At 46.0% G+C, this 15,622-nt stretch overlaps 1 long non-coding RNA gene across 1 annotated transcript in view; it reads right to left on the reverse strand.

Annotated features, from left to right (window-relative positions):
- The window catches only part of LOC132209565 (uncharacterized), a 104,964-nt gene extending 90,600 nt beyond the window's left edge, over positions 1-14,364 (reverse strand). Inside the window, exon 1 of the long non-coding RNA XR_009445716.1 lies at positions 14,235-14,364. This is a non-coding gene — a long non-coding RNA (uncharacterized LOC132209565). The remainder of the gene's footprint in view (positions 1-14,234) is intronic.
- Positions 14,365-15,622: the final 1,258 nt, after the last annotated feature.

The raw sequence follows: 15,622 nt of genomic DNA on the forward strand, positions 1-15,622 counted from the left end.
CATTAAGGTGGATAGTTCCTCACACTGCTCCTCCACTTCCTGTCCCCACTTGTTGTTGTGTGATGAGCGGCAAGGGCTGTCACACACCACTGACCAGCAATGAACTACAGCACCCAGCATAATAAATTCTGCAGGGGTCCTCCAGAGCATCGTTCCAGTATGCTGACGTGTGCAGTATAAGATTTCACATGGAAGCATAGTTTTCTCTGGGTGCATGCCACTACAGGCTGCATGGCTCTGTTCTGGATTCATTGGAGGGTAGCCCTTGCCCCCTCATCGACACCCTTCAGGTTGGAGCATTATCTCAATTGCAGCCTCTGCTGAAAACAAACCCCGATTAAAGAGTTTGTTACTGCCGTTAGGATACTCAGCACTGGTACTGTGGAATGTCAGAGTCTCTGTGGCAATGCCACCGGTCCTCAGGCCCAGGGACATGTGTTCAGAGAAGGCAGAAGGCGGAATTTTAAAATAATAATTCTGGAATGGATAGTCAGTTTCAGTCAGGTAAGCACAAAACTGCCATTGATTGGCATTAAAAATGCTTCCCGTCAGGTTCACTACTATCACTCATGGAAGGAAATCTGTCAATGTTATCCGGTCTCCAGGTCCACAACAATGCGGCTGACACTTAACTGCTCTCAACAGCAATGTTACCTTATTCATTCACAGGAAGAGGACATCACTGGCTCGGCCAGCATTTATTGCCCATCCCTTATTATAGGGCAGTTACGAGTCAACCACATAGCTGTGGGTCTGGAGTCACCAGATGAGGTAAGGATGGCAGTTTCCTTTCCTAAAGGCCATTAGTAAACCAGAATTTTTTCCAACTATCAAACAATGGTTTCGTGATCATCATTAGAGTCCTAATACCATATTTTATTGAATTCAAATTCCACCATTTGCCGTGGCAGGATTTGAGCCCACATCTCCAGAACATTATCTGGATCTCTGGATTAGTAATCCAGTCATAATACCACTGGGGCATCGTCTCCCCACTAGAAGGAAAAGCAGAAGTCGCTGCAGAAACTGAGCAGGTCTGCCAGCATCTGTGGAGAGAAATCAGAGTTAATATTTCAGACCCAGTGTCTCTTCTTCAAAACACTGGACCCAAAATGTTAACGCTGAGTTCTCTCCACTGATGCTGCCAGACCTACTGAGATTTTCCAGCAATTTCAGTTTTAGTTTCTGATTTGCAGCATCTGTAGTTCTTCTGTTTCTTTTTAATTCAGTGTTTCCTCATCAGAGATGGATAACAACTGCTGGCCTTGCCAAAGGTTCCCATTTCCTACAACGGAAGTATATCTGGCAGTGTATTGTGGGATTGAAATTATTTTTGGTTTTACTCGATAGCTCCTAGTGCACTCTGGGAGAATATAGCTTCCTGCTCCAAGCTCTTCCTCCACATTTTCTCCTTTATCTTCCTGCATTTCGCCGTGTTATGGATGGTTTCTTTTCATTCTCTAACTCATGTTGTGTTCTGAGACAAATGTTAATGTTTACATGTTGAGAAGTCTGACTTGTTCAAAAGTCTTTGAAGATATAAAACAGTCCTTCAGGATCTTTTTTAAATATCTTCTAATCAACCTTCCCAAAGACTGAGTGGGTGAGTAAACTGTCCAGTGCTAAGCTGAACTCTACAGGCAGGGATGGGCCTTGCTCTCATCTCCATATTTTCCCAAATCAACATGCTCAGAAGTGTTGTCGCATATCTCTGGTAGAGGTAGGGCTTGAACCTGGGACTCCTGGCTTAGAAGTAGGGACATTACCACAGCCCCGCAAATGCCCTCCCCTGCTGGCCTTCACAACTTGGAATAAGTGCAAAAAGCTATAAATACTCTGGTAATCATAGCAACAGCCAGAGTAAATTAACCAGTCATTAAGTTGCTGATGATTTCTTTAAATAGTGCTGATGGGTGGGGTGGGATGTACTGATCACTGATGCTTAATGCAAGTTCAGAAGTGCAAGGTTAAGAACAGGATGTTAACGCGTCTGTTGAGCTCTGAAATGGCACAGTTAGCATCAAAGATTGACGTCACAGTTTGCGTGTTTCTATGTTCGTGCAGCTGACATTCTGTGTGTGTGTGTGTGTGTGTGTGTGTGTGTGTGTGTGTGTGTGTGTATTAACACCTTCATCACAAAGGCATCACCCATGATTTAGCCCATAAGTATGTCGGTGGACACCGCAAGCAACATTCCTGGAGATCCAAGGTGGGTGTTCACAACTAAAAAAGTCAGTGCCAGTGATTCCTTTTGTAGATGCATCTTTGCACATTCCAATTGTACGTGGGTGAATTCACTTTGATGCTCCTATCCTGAATAGCCAGCCTGAACCATAAGGCTGAAGTGAATGGCCAAAGCTTACAATTCCTCTTGTAACAGAATGTTGTAATATTGATCGTTTAACAAATACCAGTACCTTCCACTCTTTTTAGATTAAATCAGTGCTTGCAAGCGAAATCACATCGCCAAGCCTGCCCTGGGAGATCAGTGTTCTCACGGATGTCAGCTGTTGCTGCTTCTCCTCCTGTTTGCTTTGCCTATTACTTCCTACACGATTGCTTGACTGCTGAAAATATGTTTCTTTTTAAATAAAAACAGAAAAAACATGCCTGTGACAAAGCTTGTCCCAAACATACCTCCCTAATTGTGCTGATTTTATGGAAAGTTGGTTGGCACATGAAGATGGTCTTGATGAGTGGGATCCTGGTTATGATATCCTATAGGTTTCCCTCTACTCAATAATTTCTCTGGTATTAACATTTACTCTGAAGGCGAGATGATAAAACTCCAGTCTGTAGATTTATTGGTTGCGCTACCGCATACCTGTTGGCCATTCTAATAGCTTTATTAGGCATTTCTTGACTGATCTCGAAACTGTTTCTTGGGATCTATATGTCAAGCTTCCCATTGCCTATGGAATGCTGGGAGAGAATTTGGCCAATTTCTGAATATTATCCATCATAAACTGTTATTTCCTGTTGCACCCTTTCGCTTCGAAAAGTTGTCTTACTTCATATTCCGTGAGTTTTTCTTTAACCCCCACAGTATTCAACCCCCAAATGCCTAATTTCTGATCTCTAGGATCATTTTGCCCGTTGCTGATATTGCCATCCCTGAACCCCCCGCTATCAACATCCTGGGGGTTTCCATTGATCAGAAACTGAACTGGACCAGCAATGTAAGTACTGTGGCTACAAAAGTGAGTAGAACCTGTGAATTCTACAGCAAGTAGCTCACTCCAGACAAGGCATGAGTCAGGAATGTGATGGAATGCTCCCCACCTGCCTGGATGAGTGCAGCTCCAACAACAGTCAGGAAGCTTGACACCATCCAAGACAAAGCAGCCCGTTTGGATGGTGCTACATCCACAACATTCAACATTTACTTCTGATGGACAGTGTACTGTCTACAAGATGCACTGCAGCAATTCACCAAGGCTCCAAAGACAGCACCTTCAAAACCCATTATATTTACTGAGATAGCAGGAACTGCCGAAGCTGGAGATTCTGAGATAACATGGTGTGAAGCTGGATGAAGCAGTATCAGAGGAGCAGGAAAGCTTGACGTTTTGGGTCGGGACCCTTCTCCAGAAATTTATATTTACTATTATTTTTACTGCCTAGAAGAACAAGGGCAGCAGGTACAAGGGAACACCACTACAAGAATGTTTCCTTCCAAGCCACACACCAACCCGAATTGGAAATATGTCACTTTTCCTTTGTTGTTGTCAGATCAAAATCTTCTCTTCCTAAAAGCATTATGCTCCTGGCCTGCAGCAGTTCAAGAAAGCAACATACTGAAGAGATAATGGGAACTGCAGATGCTGGAGAATTCCAAGATAATAAAATGTGAGGCTGGATGAACACAGCAGGCCCAGCAGCATCTCAGGAGCACAAAAGCTGACGTTTCGGGCCTAGACCCTTCATCAGAGAGGGGGATGGGGTGAGGGTTCTGGAATAAATAGGGAGAGAGGGGGAGGCGGACCGAAGATGGAGAGTAAAGAAGATAGGTGGAGACAGTATAGGTGGGGAGGTAGGGAGGGGATAGGTCAGTCCAGGGAAGATGGGCAGGTCAAGGAGGTGGGATGAGGTTAGTAGGTAGCTGGGGGTGCGGCTTGGGGTGGGAGGAAGGGATGGGTGAGAGGAAGAACCAGTTAGGGAGGCAGAGAAAGGTTGGACTGGTTTTGGGATGCAGTGGGTGGGGGGGAAGAGCTGGGCTGGTTGTGTGGTGCAGTGGGGGGAGGGGACGAACTGGGCTGGTTTAGGGATGCAGTAGGGGAAGGGGAGATTTTGAAACTGGTGAAGTCCACATTGATACCATTAGGCTGCAGGGTTCCCAGGCGGAATATGAGTTGCTGTTCCTGCAACCTTCGGGTGGCATCATTGTGGCAGTGCAGGAGGCCCATGATGGACATGTCATCTAGAGAATGGGAGGGGGAGTGGAAATGGTTTGCGACTGGGAGGTGCAGTTGTTTGTTGCAAACTGAGCGGAGGTGTTCTGCAAAGCGGTCTCCAAGCCTCCGCTTGGTTTCCCCAATGTAGAGGAAGCCGCACCGGGTACAGTGGATGCAGTATACCACATTGGCAGATGTGCAGGTGAACCTCTGCTTAATGTGGAATGTCATCTTGGGGCCTGGGATAGGGGTGAGGGAGGAGGTGTGGGGACAAGTGTAGCATTTCCTGCGGTTGCAGGGGAATGTGCCGGGTGTGGTGGGGTTGGAGGGCAGTGTGGAGCGAACAAGGGAGTCACGGAGAGAGTGGTCTCTCCGGAAAGCAGACAGGGGTGGGGATGGAAAAATGTCTTGGGTGGTGGGGTCGGATTGTAAATGGCGGAAGTGTCGGAGGATGATGCGTTGTATCCGGAGGTTGGTAGGGTGGTGTGTGAGAACGAGGGGGATCCTCTTAGGGCGGTTGTGGCGGGGGCGGGGTGTGAGGGATGTGTTGCGGGAAATACGGGAGACGCGGTCAAGGGCGTTCTCGATCACTGTGGGGGGAAAGTTGCGGCCCTTAAAGAACTTGGACATCTGGGATGTGCGGGAGTGGAATGTCTTATCGTGGGAGCAGATGCGGCGGAGGCGGAGGAATTGGGAATAGGGGATGGAATTTTTGCAGGAGGGTGGGTGGGAGGAGGTGTATTCTAGGTAGCTGTGGGAGTCGGTGGGCTTGAAATGGACATCAGTTACAAGCTGGTTGCCTGAGATGGAGACTGAGAGGTCCAGGAAGGTGAGGGATGTGCTGGAGATGGCCCAGGTGAACTGAAGGTTGGGGTGGAAGGTGTTGGTGAAGTGGATGAACTGTTGGAGCTCCTCTGGGGAGCAAGAGGCGGCGCCGATACAGTCATCAATGTACCAGAAGAAGAGGTGGGGTTTGGGGCCTGTGTAGGTGCGGAAGAGGGACTGTTCCACGTAAGCTACAAAGAGGCAGGCATAGCTGGGGCCCATGCGGGTGCCCATGGCCAACCCCTTCGTCTGTAGGAAGTGGGAGGAGTCAAAAGACAAGTTGTTGAGTGTGAGGACGAGTTCAGCTAGGCGGATGAGAGTGTCGGTGGAGGGGGACTGGTTGGGCCTGCGGGACAGGAAGAAGCGGAGGGCCTTGAGGCCATCTCCATGCGGAATGCAGGTGTACAGGGACTGGACGTCCATGGTGAATATGAGGTGTTGGGGGCCAGGGAATTGGAAGTCCTGGAGGAGGTGGAGGGCGTGGGTGGTGTCACGGACGTAGGTGGGGAGTTCCTGGACCAAAGGGGAGAAAATGGAGTCCAGATAGGTGGAGATGAGTTCGGTGGGGCAGGAGCAGGCTGAGACGATGGGTCGACCAGGGCAGGCAGTTTCGTGGATTTTGGGAAGGAGATAGAAACGGGCTGTGCGGGGTTGGGCAACAATGAGGTTGGAGGCTGTGGGTGGGAGGTCCCCGGAGGTGATGAGGTCGTGAATGGTGTTGGAGATGATGGTTTGGTGCTCGGGTGTGGGGTCATGATCGAGGAGGCGGTAGGAGGTGGTGTCGGAGAGTTGGTGTCTGGCCTCGGCGATGTAGAGGTCAGTGCGCCATACTACCACTGCGCCACCCTTGTCTGCGGGTTTGATGGTGAGGTTGGGGTTGGAGCTACCTACTAACCTCATCCCACCTCCTTGACCTGTCCGTCTTCCCTGGACTGACCTATCCCCTCCCTACCTCCCCACCTATACTGTCTCCACCTATCTTCTTTACTCTCCTTCTTCGGTCCGCCTCCCCCTCTCTCCCTATTTATTCCAGTTCCCTCTCCCCATCCCCCTCTCTGATGAAGGGTCTAGGCCCGAAACGTCAGCTTTTGTGCTCCTGAGATGCTGCTTGGCCTGCTGTGTTCATCCAGCCTCACATTTTATCAACTTACTGAAGAGTTCATCTGGGAATGCTGAGTGATAAGGTAACGCTAGAATTGGGCAAGAGGGGTGCCAGAAGGACAGGGTGAGTCGTAACAAGGTGCTTTTGGTAAGATATGATGACAGATCTTGCAAGAGATCATGGCAAAAAATCTTTTAAAAGCCTCGACACAATGACTTAGCCAAAGAACTAGGGATTGGGAATCAATGGTGGGCTAGCCAGAAACTTGCACGTCCCGTAAATGAATATGAAAGTATTTACTTTTAACGTCTTCTTTTTCTTGCTGAACCATCACCCAAAGCACTAACTGTCACTGTCAGTACTTATACTTGAATACTTTCTTGCTGAAGGACCAGCTATGGGTGGGTTCTCCTGTCTCTTGCTGAGCCAAGACCACAAACAGCAACCCTCACTGTCTCTTCTTTCTTTGCCTCCTGCCATCACCAGACATAGAAATTCCTTAAAAATTCATTCACAGGATGTGGACAACCCCGGCTGGGCCAGCATTTATTGCCTGTCCCTAGTGGCCCTTAGAAGGTGGTGATGGGCTGCCACCTTGAACTATTGCAGCCTAATTGCATTGATCACAAAAATCGCTGAATTTTTGCTAATATGGCACATAATTCACATTGGGCACTTATCCCAAATGTAGCTTTCCAACTCCACAATGAATCCAACTGTGAGATAATTTAAATATTTTGCATAGATTGAGTCTAACATTCATAGAACATAGAACACGGAACAGTACAGCACAGTACAGGCCCTTCAGCCCACAATGTTGTGCTGACCTATTATCCTACTAAGCTCAATCTACCCTGCATACCCTACATTTTACTATCCTCCATGTGCCAATCCAAGAGTCACTTAAATGTCTCTAAAGTATCTGACTCCACTATCACTGCCGGCAGCGCATTCCACACACCCACCACTCTCAATGTGAAGAACCTACCTCTGACATCTCCCCATACCTTCCTGCAATCACCGTAAAATTATGCCCCCTCGTAATAGTCACTTTCGCACTGGGAAAAAAGTCTCTGACTATGCACTCTATCTATGCCTCTCATCATCTTGTACACCTCTATCAAGTCACCTCTCATCCTTCTTCACTCCAATGAGAAAAGCCCAAGCTCCCTTAACCTTTTCTTATAAGACCTGCCCTCCAGTCCCTCTGCACCCTCTCTGAAGATTCCACATCCTTCCTACAATGAGGTGACCAGAACTGAACACAATATTCCAAGTGTGGTCTAATCACAGTTTTACACAACTGCAGCATAACCTTGCAGCTCTTAAACTCAATTCCCCTGCCAATGAAAGCCAACACACCATTTGCCTGCTTTACAACCCGATCAACTTGGGTAACAACTTTGAAGGATCTATGGATGTGGACCCCAAGATCCCTCTGTTTCTCCACACTGCCGAGAATCCTGCCATTAACCCTGTATTCTGCATTCAAATTTGACCTTCCAAAATGAATCACTTCACACTTTTCTGGGTTGAATTCCATCTGCCACTTCTTTGCCCAGCTCTGCATCTTGTCCTCAGGTATATTCTTTTGGCACAGTTGATTGAGGATTTTCAATTAATATTATCTCTGGCACATTCATTCTGGTTGCTAAGAATCAATCTGCATGTTATCTCCACACTACATCATCTCCCACTCGTATAGTGTAGGAAACCGGTCCAGTCTGTGCTACGGTGATCACTAGTACTTGCTTCTTACCAATGGTGTACTTCCAACAACACCTCTTCACTATTTTGGAAATTGTGTTGATTGGCTTTGCTCTCCCATTGGAAAACCTGATTGTTCCTTTGGCTGAGTGTCATTGCTTTCGCCTCATCTTGCCCTCACCTTTCCTAGACAATGTTGTCATTCACTAGATATCCCCAGACTGGGCCAGAATCCCTGGTACCCCCCACCATCTTGAAAATGTCACTGGGCACTCAGACAATTCCCCAGTATTCTGAAGCTACACCAGACCCCCACCCCAACCACACAGTGACGGATATTCATTCTGACAAAGGAAGAAATGGTGCTATGATTCTCCAAAGGGACCTGGAGGTCCTGGATGCAGCAAATGAAGATCAGGCATCACCCTAAGGAATAGCCATCAATGCCACAAGAAGGTCAATGCCCTTCTCTGCTCCACCAGGTAATGTGCCACTCTCTTCTCTCTGCTACTTCACGCTCGGTCATTGAACCCACCTTCTAGGAGGTCTCATGGTCTGTCACTCTCACTACTGCATTCAACATCTTCCCTCATTCACTTTCATTCACCCCCACACCTCCACCTCCTATGTCATGAACCCTGCATGACCTCTGCTCTTACTCGGGTATCCTTGCCAAGCTTCAGCAATTCGCACCAACCATAACATGTGTGCCACCAATGTCCATCCCGCTCAATCCCTCCTTTTTTTCTCATTCTATGAGAAGACAGCCCACAACAGGGCAGAAAAGACCTAGATGGGTGAAGACGATTTTTCATTTGAGGACTACATCCTGTCCCTTGCAGGATAAGACCCGGAACAAGACATCTATGTCCCCCACAACAGAGTAAGTCCCACTCTACATCCCATTGCAACTCACTGGAGCACATTGATGGGCTGTGTGGCCTAATTCTCCTTTCTGTCTTGCTGGTACCAGTAGGATGAACATAAGCTTGGCGGGAAAATAGCTTGCTCAACCAGAAAACAACTCTTCAACCCGGAAGGAGAGAGGATTGAGGCCTCAGAGGAAGGTTCAGTATAACTGCACCCTGAGCCTAACCAGGTCAGCTATAGACATCAAAGTGGGAGTGTCACATTTGGAAACTGTGAGACCACATAACTGCAATAGATGAGGGAGAAATGCTCCAGGACTGGGAGGCTTGCCAGAGAGCAGGCACCTGCTCACGTCCAGGCAGGAGATGACCCTGTGGTGTCAGCAATCAGTGACTTCGTCAAAGTACACAGGGAGCAACAGGAGTAGCTGTCAGGGTTGCAATGGTCCACATTGTCCACGGTCTACAGCAATGAACTATGCCATGGAGTAGTGCCTCAAACATGCATTCGTCTGTCTGCATGGGCAGCTCGCTGGTTGCCATGGAGAGCCAGGCCCAGCACCCTTGTGGCCTGCTGGAGAACTGGGCCTAATGTCACCCCAAAGAGAAGGCACCCAGGTGAAGGACAAACATCACGCAGGCCCTTCAGAAGACTCCTCTTGGGACACCGCGGGGGGGCTAAGCCCTCCAGCTCCACCCTGCAAGACCTCCCCCCATGCCTTGGAAGTTGAAGCCGTGAGGGTCCACTTGCCTCTGGCACATCAGGGCCATCCAGACACAGCTGTCCTTCGGTCTACCCGAACTGCCTCCAGTGTCAACAGGCTCCACAGGTGGGCAGGTTCCCTCGAGCCTGGTTCATAACCTGGAATAACCCAGAGATGTAGTGGGAGGGCAAAGGAAGAAAATGTATATATACATGTTACCACATTTGTATAAATGTAATTGGTTATACAATGCATCTGTTTTTTAGAGTTTCTTCTTTGCTTGGGATGTCAGTATTCCAGCATGATGCCAATGTCCTTGTCCATCAATGAATGAATGCCTGAGTTGAGAGCCTGCTACAGTGTCTAGAAGCAAGAGGAACAAAGCACATACAGGCCACAGGGTTCTGCGGCACTATTACCCCTCATGGCCAAACATCCCTATCCCTTCCCTGGCCTCTGTGTCCAAAGATATTGTTGGGAATGAGGTGTTCAACAGTATCTGGGGCAGAGAGGCATACAGCAAACTAGGAATTATTTTTTACTCTTTTTCCATTCATGGGGTGTGGGCATCACTGACCAGGCAGCATTTATTGCCCATCCCTAATTACCCGGAGGGCAGCTAGAGTGAACCGTGTTGCTGTTGGTCTGGAGCCACATGTAGGCCAGACCAGGGAAGGACGGTAGTTTCCTTCCCTAAAGGACGTTAGTGAACCAGGTTGGTTTTTCCGACAATTGAGAATGGATTCACAGTCATCATTAGATTTTTAATTCTAGTTATTTATTGAATTCAGATTCCATCATCTGCCGTGGTGGGATTCAAACTCCAGTCCCCAGAACATTATCTGGGTCTCTGCATTAACAGGCCAGTGATAATACCACGAGGCCATCGCCTCTCCCTCCTTAGGAAGCCTGCAGGCCTATGTACCAGGCAGCGCAGGAGTTAGGTGTAATGTCGCTGCCCACTAAAAGCCTCAGACCAGTGAGTCTTACAGCCCCCTCCCTCAGAGGAGGAGACATTTGCCCCCACCTACTCCAGATGGGATCACAATCATTTTCCTTCCCAGTGTATAGTTTCAATTTCCAGTAAAATGGCAGATGGTAGTAAGCAGACATTAGCCTCTGTTTCTCCATGATCCTGCCCCCTCCTCACTTACCCTCCACTCCCAGCCCTGGCTATATAATGTGACCATGCCTGGTGTGGTCAGACACCATCCACCCCTGAAGCCAGGGTTATCTTGACCATGCATGAATCATTCCCATATTATCCCATTCCCATCCATGCTTTACCATGGCCTCCCAGGACAAACACAGCTGACTGCCTTTACAACTCTCATCACCGTAAGCACAGACACCACCCTGCCTCCACCCAACCTGTACACACAGATTCCAAGGTCTCCTTCGTGCACAGCAGCCCCTCAAACATTGCATCTCAACTCTCCTCTGAGCCATCCCCAGTGCACGGCCTCACACTTTTCCAGGTTAAATTTCACTTGCCACTGCTTTGCCGTGTGCTGATATCTTCCTGCAGTTCCTGACTATTCCCTTCATTACTTTACCACTCGACCAACTTTCATAATATTCACAAACCTCTTGTTCATTCTCTCTATGTTGAAGTCTATAACACTAGTGTTATGGTATGAAAAGAGGCCCTTTGGCCCATCAGATCTGTGCCAGCCACCACGCACTTATCTACTTTGATTCCTTTCCAAAGCACTTGCCCTTTAACGTTTTATGCTAGAGCATTTCAAGAGTTTATCGAAATATTTCTTTAATGTCATGATTGTTCTCGCCTCTGCTAGCCTTTCAGGTAATTAGTTCCAGATACTCAACATCCACTAAGTGAAAAAAATTCTGCTTCAATCCCCTCTGAACATCTTGCACCTTCCCCTAACCTTATTACCCCTGGTTATTGGCCACACCACTAAGGGAAAGATTTCTTCCTATCCACCTAATGTATGCTCTCTTGTGGGCCTCAGTCAGGTCCCCCCTCACCCTTTTGTGCTGTAGGGAAAGAACCCTCATCTGTTAAGTTGTCTGCACAGCTCAAACACTCGAGACCAGGGAATATCCTCTGCACCTTCTCCAGTACAATCACACACTTCCTAGAGTGTGGCGACCAAAACTGCACAACTGTGGACTAATCAAAAGCTTATACAGCTCTATCATAATCTCCCATCTTTAGTACTCTATGGTACAACTCATAAATAAATATTAAAGGCAAACATCCCATTTACTTTCTTAAGCACCTTATCCATTTGTTGCCTTCAAGAGTCCCAGCACGGAGTCCTATCGAATCAGACTGAAAACAGACGTGGGACCCTCTCTTTGTACTTTTATTCCATTTGTTGCCCAGTATCTCAACAGTCAGTCCTCCCTGAAAGTTCACTTTTGGAGGGTGTTGTGCTCCAGTTGATGTTGTTCCTCAACAAGCAGTACCTCGGCACTTATACCTAAGATAGCACAGCGTGTAGTAACATTAGACACGTTTCACTGCACTCCAGCACTTTTGTACTTGAGTACACAAGACAATAAACTTTAAATCTACAATCTAAGTATAGGAGGTGCGGTTAGTAAGTTTGCAGATGACACCGGAATAGGTGGTGTAGTGGACAGTGAGGAAGATAATCTCAGAGTACAATAGGACTTTGTTCAGATAGGCCAATAGGTCGGGGAGTTTAATTTAGATAAACGTGAGGCGCTGCAATGTAGAAGGGCAAGATCAGGGCAAGTCTTATACACCTAATAGGTGGGGTAGGGTCCTGGGGAATGTTGCTGAACAGAGACCTTAGCGTGTAAGTTCATAGTTCCTTGAAGGTGGAGTTGCAGGTAAACAGGATAGTGAAGAAGGTGTTTGTTACACAGCATTGAGTAAAGAAGTTGAGATGTCAAATTGCAGCTGTACAGGACATTACAATGGTTAGGCCACTCTTGGAATATTGCATTCAATTCAGGTCACCCTGCTACAGAAAAGATGGTCTTAAACTTGAAAGGGTGCAGAAAAGATTTACCAGGTTGTTGCTGGAGTTGGAGAGTTTGAGCTTTAGAGAGAGGCTAAATAGGCTGGGACTATTTTCCCTGAAGCTTTGGACACTGAGAGGTGACCTTACAGAAGCTGATAAAATCATGAGGTGCATGGATATGGTCCAAAGGCAAGTTCTTTATCCCAGGGCAGGGGAGTCCAAAACTAGAAGGTGCAGGTTTAAAATGACAGGGAAAAGATTGAAAAGGGACCCAGGGATAACTTTTTCACACAGAGGATGGTGCGTGCATGGAATGAGCTGCCAGAGGAAGTGGTGGAGGCTGGTACAATTACAACATTTAAAAAGCATCTAGATGGGTACATGAATAGAAAGGGTTTGGAAGGACATGGGCCAAATGGGGCTAGATTAATTTAAGATATCTGGTTGGCATGGACAGTTTAGACCAAAGGGTCTGTTTCTGTGCTCTACAACTGTACGACTCTATGACTGCAAAGCAAGTATCCCATATGCTTTTTTAATCACCTTATCCACCTGTCCTGTTGCCTTCAAGAGTCCCAGCACTGAGTCCTGTAGAATCACATTGGAAACAGACATGGGATCCTCTCTTTGTACTTTTGCTCCACTTGCTGCCCAGTACCTCAACAGACAGTCCTCCCTCAAAGTTCACTTTCAGACGGTGTTAAGCTTCCAGCAGATGTTATTACTGGCCTCAGAGATCAGATTCTGATTTGCTTGTTTTGATAAAGTGGACATCCCCCATAACACAAGCATGCATTGCTGCAGGAATTGCTTTAATTTCGAAGTTTATGAACAAATGAAATGAACATAAAATAGAATAAATCGCACCATATACTTATACAACAAATTTAACTTTTATAATCACACCAGTATAATCCCCTTAATCCAAAAGCACTTCTTTTAAATTGAAAAGAAAACACACAATGGCAGTTGAACAGTAACCAAAACACGCCTCTGACACAATACTCAAAAATACCACTTGTACAATATGCACTGTATCTTCAGTCCCCATATATATGATACCTGTAAGTGATAAGGTTAGGATTATGATTATTTCAACTAATAGGCTGGAACTGCAGATAGAATATTTTTGGAACTATTATACATTTGAGCTTATATGTGCTGAGCTTTAAGTAGACCTTACAAGGTTTTATTCTAACACTTCTGGTCTGGGACTAGCACTAACTTCACTCTAAGACAACCTGGCTTCACAATATCCTTCCTTCTCAGGATCACTGGCCTATACCGCTATCTTCATCCAGGGACTTGAACACATTACTGCGCATAACTCAAATTGAAATGAAAAAAAAACTCTCTCCAAACTATGCGTATTCCCCTTAAGCTTGGAAAAGCAAGTTCCAATAATGTCTAACAAATATTGAACCCTTGTTATTTATCTTGCCAGATCTCAAAACAATCCAAGATAAACATAAATCAGTGAAGAGACACACAAAAAACCTATTATAGAGCCAAAGAATCATAGAGCATGGAAACAGACTTTTCAGTGCAACCAGTCCATGCTGACAATGACCCCAAAACAAATTAGCCCCACCAGCCTGTACATGGGCCATATTCCTCCAAAGCTTTCCTATTCATGTACCTATCCAAAACTATTTTAAACATTGTAACTGTACCTGCGTTGACCACTTTCTCTGGAAGTTCACTCCATACACGACCAACTCTCTGCGTAAAAAGTTGCTCTTCATCCTTTTAAAATCTTTCTCCTCTCAGCTTAAAAATATGCTTCCTTGTTTTGAACTTCCCCACCATAGAGAAACAATCCTTGTCATTCGCTTTATCTACGTCCCTCGTGATTTTATAGTTATAAAGCAGAAGTTGAACCCCACCTGTGAGAACTACAACCGAAACACCCAAAGCGGAGCACCCCGCCCTATAATCTGTAAAGGGAGTGTGAAAAGTGGTGTAACCTCCTTCTCAGCAACTTCTAGTGAATAATTAAAATAAATCTCTGACACTCACTTCATAATCAAGAAGTAAAAATGTATTTATCTAACTCTAACAGTGAACAAATTAACAGCTATTAACAAACCAAATGAATCTCTTCTAACTGTTCACTATTCCCGAATAAAACGAGATACTAATTGTATGCTGCTCCAACAAAATACAAGTCACATTTATAAACAAAGAATAGAATATAGTCTCCCAAAATTACAGCCAGGCTCCATGGCTTCCAGAATGTTCTGTGCTTTCTTCATCGATTTTTCTGTCAGAAAGGCCTTCTGCATCGATTCTTTCATGAGGAAAATTCACTAATTATGCATTGTGTACCTTCGTTATTTAGAAGGTGCTTTCTCTAAGACACACAGGAGTTTGCAAGAGCCAGCAATTCTCTCTTGAGTGCTGAGAATTGTTAACTCTGGCAGGTGACAGTTAGCTCTCCTGTCTTTGTCCAACAACCCCTTTCTTTTTGTACCCTTGATGACATATCAATTTCTTACATTAGGATTGGTCTTATGTTGTCAAAGCCAACGGATTTAAATTTAATTGTTTTTTACTATCTAAGTGCCTGGTTCAAATTGATTGACTAAATTAAAAATCTTGTCATCTTGGTAAAAAACTGTTGGTTGGCCTACTAACTGTACGGCCTTTTGATACAAATGTTTCAATTTGGGTGCTTTCTGTGAACATACAAACTTTCAAGCTAACGCTCACAGACATCCATTTAAATCTCTAAGCACAGAAAAAGCACACCGTCTTTTAAAGGGACCATATAATGCTTTTCTCCCTAGCATTTTACAAACACTAAATTCTAACTCCCTGCCTCCCAACCCAGTAGTATTTAAAGAATTATACAGCACGGAAACAGGCCTTTCGGTCCCCGACACTGACCATGTTCCCAAACCAAATTAATCCCACCTGCCTGAACATAGGCCTTATTCCTCCAAAGCTTTCCTATTCATGTACCTATCCCAATGTGTTTGAAATGTTGTAACTGCACCTGCATCAACCACTTCATCTGGCAGTTCATTCCACGCACTAACCACTCCCTCTATAAAGAATT

Source organism: Stegostoma tigrinum, chromosome 4, assembly GCF_030684315.1.
Source record: "Stegostoma tigrinum isolate sSteTig4 chromosome 4, sSteTig4.hap1, whole genome shotgun sequence".
Taxonomy (NCBI): Eukaryota; Metazoa; Chordata; class Chondrichthyes; order Orectolobiformes; family Stegostomatidae; genus Stegostoma; species Stegostoma tigrinum.